General features: G+C 45.2%; 1 long non-coding RNA gene across 1 annotated transcript; it reads right to left on the bottom strand.

Annotated features, from left to right (window-relative positions):
• Positions 1 to 4,739: 4,739 nt before the first annotated feature.
• On the bottom strand, positions 4,740 to 9,233 carry LOC120395960. The gene is made up of 3 exons (XR_005592900.1): positions 9,133 to 9,233; positions 6,896 to 6,956; positions 4,740 to 5,064 (listed from the first exon to the last, which is right to left on the bottom strand). It is a non-coding gene; the product is annotated as an uncharacterized LOC120395960 (long non-coding RNA).
• Positions 9,234 to 9,955: the final 722 nt, after the last annotated feature.

Genomic DNA, 9,955 nt, shown 5'->3' with positions numbered 1-9,955 from the left:
TGCAGTAGCAACCCTACTCAAACATTAAAATACAACTGCAACAGGGCGATGGCACTGATCTCTTCAAGGGGTGTACATCAGAATAGATCCAGGATGGGAGAAGTGTCAGGAATGGCAGCTCAGTGGAGAGGGCAGCAGGAGCAAGGATGCTGCTAAAACAGTGAGGCATTCATGGCCCCAAACCGTTCCTGATGCAGTATGACATAATCAGTGTTCTGTGACTATACCGTCTAGGTAGCCCAGTGGAAGGTGGCTGGAGGACCATGTTACATAAATGTCATGGTATATTCATCATGTGAGTGGCTTTAGCCTTGCAGGAATAATCACACACATGATTGGTTTCTGTGTATCAGCCTATAGACTGACACAGAGCTCAGCAGTGTGTCCACAGAGATTACGTCACATTCGTAGGCATAAATTGTCAGCTGTCGGCAGCTCAGTTGTGACAGCATCTTAGTCAAACCAAGTGGCATATTCATGGCATGCAGTGACACAGATCCAGTCAGCCTCAAAACAGCTTGATCAGAGCAACAGAACAGCAAGTCACAAGCTGCTGTCAGCTGTGTCTTTGTAGACAACAGCTGTAGGTGGTGGGTATTGCCTGGCTGCTCGCCCTCGGCAGACAGCGTAGAGAACCATTAATCTAGGCCCCACAATGAGTTGCTTTAGATGAAGCTAATAAGATATATTTGCATGTCTTACATTTTGCTTCCCTTGTTTTTATGAATGGAATAAATCCTGCTGCTTCTGTATTTGTGGTATCTTTAAGGTATCAGCAAGGTGAGGGTATGTGGGGAAATAGTGTAATAGTGCCATGGGCCTGACTGGACAAGTGTGATTCATCCACAGGGAAGATGCCTCCTTTGAGATGTCTGCAGCAATAAATCTTGAGTCAACTATTGCAGTTCATATTTGTCCTAGACACCTATACCATAGCTGGCTATTTCATGACAGCTGTCTTTTACAGGTAGGCTGGGGACAGCATGCTTGGCTCCAGATTAGGTTTAGGTTGGGGATGGGTTCAGTTCAAAGCTGAATCAAGGCTTAAGTTCAGGGCTGAGTTTGAATTCAACACCAAAATCTTCTGGGGTGTTCTCGTGAGATGTCCACCCTGTTATGGTGGAAAATTCGGGTGATCAGTTGTGGTCACCAGATGTCTGCTGTCTTGGGCCAGATCCAGATGGTAGAACTTGCTCCTCCTTGTTTTGGATCTGACCCTAAACCAAAATAACAGAGGTGGGTTTGGTTGCAGAGTTCGAATTCAAAACACTGCTGAATCTTGGAATTTGAAGGAGTTTAGATTCAGATCCTGGCTTTTGACTCTTATATACTGCATGTATTAGTATTTGTTGTTGTTAATAATAATTAATACTGCACTATGATATAGCTAAAATATGAACCTTCCTTTTCCCAATTATCCTGTTATCCACTCTCACAACAGGAAAAGATAGAATGGTGCTTTAGCTTAGGCACATCTGGTAAAGACATCCCTGAAAAAATTAGCCTTGCAGCATCCTTTGAGACTAACAAAAGCCAGGGTTTGACAGCCTTCCAGAGGGGACAAGCTCTGCAGTTCCTCCCCCAAGAGCACTCCGATTCTATATGCGGGGGAGGCAATAGTGATGTAGTTACTGGGTGTTGATGAACTTTCAGCTGTACTTTTCTGCTAGCTGCCATTTCCCTTTGATTAGCGCAACAGTGAATATCTACCTGATACACAACGCAGCATGTGTTCTCATAACAGGACCATAGTGCGTGATGACAGAAGCAGACATCCAAGCTCATTAAGTATAATGTGATAAAATAAGCAATGAATCCTCTCCTTGGAAGGTTGTGCTTAATCACCTGTATCGCATTACTGTGGATATGTTGACACATCTTAAGTTTCAGTCTTCTCACTGATTACCTGAGCAATGTGTGTGAGCAGCTCATCAGTGTAAGCAACGTAAACTAATGTCAGACTTCTTTTGATTTATTAGGGATGTTGCACATCATAGGATTATTGCTTAATTGTAAGATTATTATTTACCATGTGACTCTAGCTATGTCTCATACATACTATATAACACACAGCATGTACCTGGTTCAGATGTATAGACCATAACCATGCATCAGTATGCAACCTATGCTCACATGTTCAGTGATGCGTCCTCTAAACATGCATATAACTGAAACTGAGAGCTCCTTTGACATATAGTGGAATGCAGCTACAGTATTGTTATCTCACTCACTATTGTCACATAGACTGGCAAGGATTGCATGTGTGCAACAGCCATATGGTTAATATACAGCCCCTGAGATGCCCCACTTTGATTCTATGGGGCCTGAGCGGGGGAGGTGCTCAGTATCTGTAACTCCAGTGTCCAATTGAAGTTTATGGGCCAAATTCTCAGCTGATTGATTTACATCAGCTGAGAATCTGGCCCACTGTCTTACTGAGGTCTCCTCAGGATCAAACTGCTACTAGGGGCAAGACGTCATCATTAAATACCTACTGATGTCTCATTGTAGCATCTTAACTGTGCCACTCTTGTTTTATCCTATTTATTCCTGGTGCCAAGCCAAATTTACCTAATGTCACTTATGAGCATGAAATATATATTGGTCTGTGGCATCCATTAGGTGCTGCCTGCTACTTAGAAGTCCCATGTGGCATTTATCTGTTGATTACTTGTTACAGTCACTAACTATACCCTTCCTTGTGCTTCACTGTGATTTGACAGCACTGATTCTTTCAGCAACACAGACCAGCTGTTCTAGCGAAGTCTGAAATTGCCTACAGTACGTATTTCTTACTCACTATCTGTTGTGTCTGGAACTGGGGTATGCCTTCATTTCTCGCAATCTGTGTGGTTTATCACCCATTCAGATTGCCCTATGTGGTAATGTAATACAGTCTCTTGTTCCTGGGTAAAACATGGATCTTTTTCATTGTCCACATTTATTTGTCAGCTTTGCAGTAATATATTCTGATTTACTGTAGCAACAGATGGTTTTGTCTATAACCAGGCAAAAACAACAATTAGTCTGTTGGCCATTAATTGTCAAGAAAATAAACAAAATAGATCAACATTAGCATTCTCAAACCCGAACAGCTGAACTTTTCACACTAACAAACTTCCACCTTCTATTGTCTGTGCAGCTGCTTGCTCCATGATGCTAAACAGTTGATTAGAGATGTTACTGGCCACTATAACTGAACCTCTCACTACTGTATGATCATTAGAGCTAGTTGGAAATTTCTGATGCATCATTTTTCCATCAGAAAATGTCGAGCTGTTGAAATTGACACATGATGTGGGAATGTGCTGATGTCAGAGAAATCCCCATGGAAGTCAGGCAGGACAGGAAATGTGACAGAACCTTACCTGACACTCTGGTTCCAATTGGAAACCCGCCTGACTCTTCAGTGGCATGCCTGCAGGCTGACAGGGAGCTCATAGACTGGATGCTATGGGAGCCCAGGCTCTCTTTGGGGTTTCCATTTTGCAGGAAACTTCAAAATTAAATTTTTAATTCCGTTTCTTGGAACATGTCTTATGATTTTTTTTTAAAGAATTTCCACAGAATGGGAATTCTAGTTTCTGACCAGAACTCATGATCATGTAACTCATTTCCTACTATACAAAATGCAGCTGGTAAATTCCAGTGAGAGGCAAACAGAGGGAAATTTAAGTCTGGAGAAGAGAAACTGAGGGCTAGTCTACACTTACCAGCCGGGTCGATGCGGTGAGTTCGACTTCTCGGAGTTCGAACTATCGCGTCTAATCTGGACACAATAGTTCGAACTCCAGAAGCGCCGCGGTCGACGCTGGTACTCCACCACTGCAAATGGCGGTGGCGGAGTCGACCTTGGAGCCGCGGACTTCGATTCCACGGCGTCTGGACGAGTGAGTAGTTCGAACTAGGGTACTTCGAATTCAGCTATGCTATTCACATAGCTGAATTTGCGTACCCTAGTACGACCCCGCTTCTTAGTGTGGACCAGCCCTGAGAGGGGACAAAGCAGTTTTCAAGTACATAAAAGCTTGCTACAAGAGGAGGGAGGAAAAATGGTTTTCTTTCACCACTGAAGATAGGACAAGAAGTAATGGGCTTAAATTGCCTCCAGGGTGGCTTAGGTTGGAACTTAGGAAAATCTTCCTAACTGTCAGAGTGGTTAAGCACTGGAATAAATTGCCTAGAGAGGTTGTGGGGATTTTTAAGAGCAGGTTAGACAAACACCTGTCAGGGATGGTCTAGATAATACTTAGTCCTGCCATGAGTGCAGTGGACTGAAGACCTCTCGAGGTCCCTTCCAGTCCTACACTTCTATGGTACCTGAGGGAGATGTTTCTCCTTCTCCCCAACCCTTTCTTCTTTGGTCCTATTCAACCTGCCCGTGTTCCTCATGACCCTATGTCTCTGCTAGTGGTGTGGGAGTGCTGCCCATCTCCATGTGGTTAGAGCTGGTCCTTTCCCTCAGTAGGTGAGACACAAGTGCTGGTAGGAGAGAGTGACCTTTTATATCCTGACAGGGCTACCAAGGTTAATGCCCCTGTCACAGGACAGGTGTCAGTATCCACTGATTGGTTACTGTTGTATTCCCACTCCCCTGCCCCCCCCTTTTTAAATCAAATGAAAATAAAACACAATACCAACCAAAAATAACCACAAGCAGATATACATAAATAACTCAGAGGTAGTGATGTCTATTATGGAGACCCTGGAAACCCTGGCACTGCCAGATAGGAGGATTGTTCTGCCTCTCATTGGACATCTGTGAGCACCTACTGTCTTTGAACCTCAATGGCTTTCTGATCACCTGGCCCTCTCTGGTTCTCAGAACTATTCCTTCTACACTAGCCTGTCTACCCACTCAGCTGGATCCACCATCTGGCTCTTCATTTGCTGCTTTTGGTTTGTTAGACGGTCAGTGACTGGGTGGGTTTTACTTTTGTCAGCAGCATTCTGGATGTCCTCGAGAAACAATGAGCTGGTATCCTCGTCCTCTTGGTTTTATTTAGATGTCTTCTGTTTCCCATGTAGACAACCTCTTCTCTTATCTGTGCTCCACTCCTCACTCTGACCACATGTAGGAAAAAAAAGAAGAAATCTACCTTGAAGCAGGACAGAATGGCTTTGCTTGGTAGTGGGTAGCAGAGAGAGCTAGTGTGTTAGAAAGGGCTTAGAGGAGGCTGGTGGGGAAATGAGGCTCTGGAACCCAGGTCTACTGGCTCCAGAACAGTTGCTGTGCCCACATTATTACCTGACAGCCCTGGCAAAGGAAGGAACAGCAGCATATGATCCCTATAGGTTCAAGAACCACTGGATTGCCTGCTTTCGTAGGTCCTGATTGGCAGAGTCTACCGCGTAATCTGATTGGCCCAGGCCAGGAACACTGTTTAAGACCTAAAGCAGGGGTGAGCAAACTATGGCCCAGGAGCTGCATCCAGCCCTCTAGACATTTTAATCCAGCCCTCGAGCTCCAGCCGGGCAGTGGGGTCAGGGGCTTGTCCTGCTCCACGCGGCTCCCAGAAGCAGCAGCATGTCCCCCCTCCTGCTCCTATGCATAGGGGCAGCGAGGGGGCTCTGCACACTGCTCCTACCTCAAGCACTGCCCCCGCAGCTCCCATTGGCCAGGAACCACAGCCAATGGGAGCTGCAGGGGTGGTGCCTCTGGACGGGGCAGTGTGCAGAGCCGCCTGGCTGTGCCTCTACGTAGGAGCTGGAGGGGGAACATGCCGCTGCTTCTGGGAGCTGCTTGAGGTAAGCACCCCCCAGAGCCTGCTCCAACCCCCTGCACCACCCCTGGTCCCCCTCCCACCCTCTGAACCCCTCAGCCCCAGCCTGAAGCACCCTCCTGCACCCTAACCCCTCATCCTCAGCCCCACCCTAGAGCCTGCACCCCCAGCCATAGCCATCACCCCAACCCCCTGCCCCAGCCCAGAGCTCCCTCCCGCATCCTGAACTCCTCATTTCTGGTCCCACCCCAGAGCCCACACCTTCAGTCGGAGCCCTTACCCCCTCCCGCACTCCAACCCCCAATTTTGTGACCATTCATGGCCCACCATACAATTTCCATACCCAGATGTGGCCCTCAGGCCAAAAAGTTTGCCCACCCCTGACCTAGAGGGAACACTGTGAGGCTGTCTGCAACTAGGTGGATCCCAGCTTCGTGCTGCAAACAGATCTTTCTGTGTGCTCCTGATACCTAGCTTTGCTCCTGGTTCATGATCCCAGCCCTGCTCCTGATACCTGGCCTTGCTCATGATCCACTCCTGACTTCTCACCCTGCCTCTGTTCCACTCATCCTACTTCAGCTGATTCCCTTGGCTCTGACCTGATGTGGCTCATGGACCTCAGCTCTAGCTTGATCCTATGGTGTGCCACTGCTACCCACTGCTGCGCCTGGCTTTGATTCTCTAGACTGAACTTGGACTGCATTGCTGAGTCCCTTGAAGCCCAGCGCACCACACTGACCCATCATGTCCCCAGAGCCCCAACAGCAATGTTCTAAATAGGCAAGACGTGCCCATTTCAGGTGGGCAGGTCTTGGCAGGCTGAACTAAATCTGTACAACCTGAGCTTCCATTTTAGGTTCTGTTAATTCTTCTGGCTGTGCATAAACAGGGCCAGATTTTCAACAGGGCTCGGGGACAGATATTCATGTGCTCAGCACCCACAACTGAGGCCAGATTTTCAAGTTCTCATCATCCTGCTGTTCCCATAGTGATGCCTATGACCCATTTTGAAAAGAGCTCAGCTTCCAATGCACACTCAACATGCTGAGCTCTTTTGAATATCTGGCCACAGTTATGGGTGCTGAGCCATTCTGAAAATCTAAGTATACCCCATGTTTGTTGTCTTCAATAATGGCACATGGACCTCACTTTTGATCGATGCTGGCAGATACCTTGCGTTCGCAGTGTCATCGTGGTGATCAAGGAGGTGGAATTCTTTGAAGCGGGCAGCATCTGTAAGTGAAAGTACTGATGAGAGCATCCTTGAATGTCCTACAGTAGAACTTCAGAATTACGAACACCTGGGGAATGTCGGTTCTTCATAACACTGAACAAAATGTTATGGTGGTTCTTTCAAAAGCTTACAACTGAATATTGATTTAATACAACTTTGAAACGTTACTATGCAGAAGAAAAATGCTGCTTTTAATCACCTTAAATTAAACAAGCACAGAAACAGTTTCCTGAGCTTGTCAAATCTTTTTTTAAACTTTTCCCCAAGTAGTTTGTTTACATTGTATCGTATTTCCATGGTGTGTGGGGCGGGGGGTTGGTTTTTTTTGGTCTCGGCTGCTGCCTTATTGTGTACTTTCAGTTACAAATGAGGTGTGTGGTTGACTGGTCAGTTAGTAACTTTGGTGTTCATAACTCTGAAGTTCTGCTGTACTTTGTCTCGGATCCAGCCATTTAGGCTCTTTTCTACTTGCATATTTACTGAATTTTGTTATCATACGACATGTCACCCTGTATTACAACTACAGTGATTTCAGGGGTGAAGGCTGACTCCTTTATCTCGCCCTTTGTGCACACAGATGCTTGAACTATAAAGGATGAAAAGTGGGGAAAGAATGGGGGCCCCAGGACCATTAATAATCCACAACTGTCGACAAACCATTAAGCAGAAAAAATAGTGGCTTTCAGCAGGCAGCCTTGTCCCCTTGGAGAGAACATTGGCTTGCAAAGGCTGCTGTAGCATGGTGACGCTGGCTGTTTCCTCCCACCCAGGGTAGCATTGCTGCCCCAAAAGCAGGCCATGAAAAATAGATTCCCCAGAGGCAATATACATTGATAGATTATTATTTTTTTAAGGCCAGAAGGGTTCATTAGATCATCTAATCTGATCTCCTATATTTCCCTTCATGAGGAAATATTTGAGAACCAGCCATCAAATGGTGTGGAAGTTTTGTTCTTCAGCTGGCTGATCCTTTTCTCACTATCCATTAAAGCTGGGCAGACCCTTCTTTTATGGCTGACGAGAGGCTAACAAATTCTGTTCTCAGGCCTTCAAGTTGGAAAAATGTAGGGTTCTAACCAATCTTATTTTCCTGTAACTTAACCCCTTTGTTAAGCCACAATGGTCTACCTGGCCTCTGCTGACTGGTTAGAACCAGGGCGGGTACTAGTGTCTATGTATGAAACATTTCTCGTCAAATGTTATTTGAACTGTAAATGTACCTTGATCTGCAGCCTCAAGCAGCTTTCAGTTATTCAACTAGAGCCAAGCACCGTCGATACTATACAGATGGGCAAAAGCTACTCACTTAAGTAATGGTTTGCAGAATCAATCCCTGACCCACCTTTATTTACCTGTGGAGTTTTATATAGATAAAATATAGGAGTGGTTGAAGTGCACATTTGCTCCAAGGTGTTTTACAAGACAAAACTGACTTTGGCTTGTTCGGTCCTGTTACTGAAAAACAAAGATGAAATTCCAAACAGCCCAGAAGCTGCTGAAAGATGTGCTTTCCTTTCCTTTGATAACAGATTTTTGGCTATTAAATATTTATGTAAAAATGTGGACACAAATGTCTGACTCTTAGTATGCCTGCCGTCTCTCCTTCCAGCTGATGACTCCCCCCACCAATGAGAGAGCCCAATCTCCTTCCTCCCCACTTTGCTGGTGCAATCCATTTCATTCCTGAATTGCAACATAATCCATTCACCTGCCTTGCACGCTCTAGACAGCCTTATTGGGTCAGGCAAGGAGGACCTCCATCTGTGGAGCATACACAGGGAAACTGAGGCAGAATCTGGCACTAGAGCACCATTAGACTTTTCTCTAGCCAAAAGTCCTAATCTACTCCAATTCCCTGCTGCCAGGTAAGGAATAGCTCCATTTAAGGCCATTTTCCTTCGTTTCTACTCTGTTGAGCCAAACTCACTGCTGATGTAAAGGAGAACAACTCCATTGACTGCAGTGAATTTGACCCAAATTTTGAAGGATGGGTTCGTGAAGTGCATTTTTTCCTATTTAAAATGCTCGTAAAGACAAAAAGTATCCAGTAAACAAGCCCTCCAGTTGCTCCCTGTATATTCTTTAAAAAAAATATATGAAGACGACATGCCCTGGAATGCATTATGTGAACTTTGTCTAATATGTCTGACCCCCAGTGGGGTCATTTGCACTTACCTCTCCCTGCTACACTTGCCCTGCCATGTTAATGAGATTGCAAGAGTGTGATAGATACACATCTATGGCCAAACTTCAAATAGTCATTTAAGTTGCACCTGGAAACACACACCAAAAAATGGACCTAAACATGCAAATAAATACTTGCACATACAAATCCTTGTTTACACAAGCCAAAGTTTTGAGATTTTTTTTTCATCCTTTTCATGTGAAACCATAAGTGGTGAAGGTTCATTTGAAAATGAACTCAGACTGGCTTGAAAGGTGAACATTTGGCATACCTGAGCTAAGGTCCGAATTGGCAATAAAGCCATAAATGGACACATTTTGCAAAGTTTTAATTTTGAACAGCTCTAAAAGTGAAGTCTTAAGACCAAATTTGGAAACTCACACACTCCCAGGCCAATGGCCTAGATGTCACAAACATAGGACTCTTACTTCCCTAGGTGAGGAAAAAGTAGCTGAGATACAAAAACGTATCTAGAAGAGTAGACTTCCCCCCGCCACCCAACAATGCATTGCACTTCTATAGCTCTATCCATCCAAGAATCTCTAAACACTTTACTGACTTTAGTTCTCACTCCTTGAAAATGGGAAAAGATGATTATCCCCATTTGAGAGTGGAAAACTGAGTCCCAGAGATGCTGAGTGATTTGCCCATGGTCATGCAGACCCAGTATCATAGCTAGGAATAGTATCCAGATCTCCTGACGCAGTGGGTAGAGCACAGCACTAAGTCATGTATCCACTTCTGAGAACCAATGTGTGAAGTGCTATGGACTTTAACTATGACCTTCCCTATGTGAGCAAGTTGCACCTATTT

This window comes from Mauremys reevesii, linkage group 1, assembly GCF_016161935.1.
Source record: "Mauremys reevesii isolate NIE-2019 linkage group 1, ASM1616193v1, whole genome shotgun sequence".
In the NCBI taxonomy this organism is placed as follows: domain Eukaryota; kingdom Metazoa; phylum Chordata; order Testudines; family Geoemydidae; genus Mauremys; species Mauremys reevesii.
The sequence above is the reverse complement of the archived record's forward strand: the minus strand, read 5'-3'. Positions and strand labels throughout refer to the sequence as shown.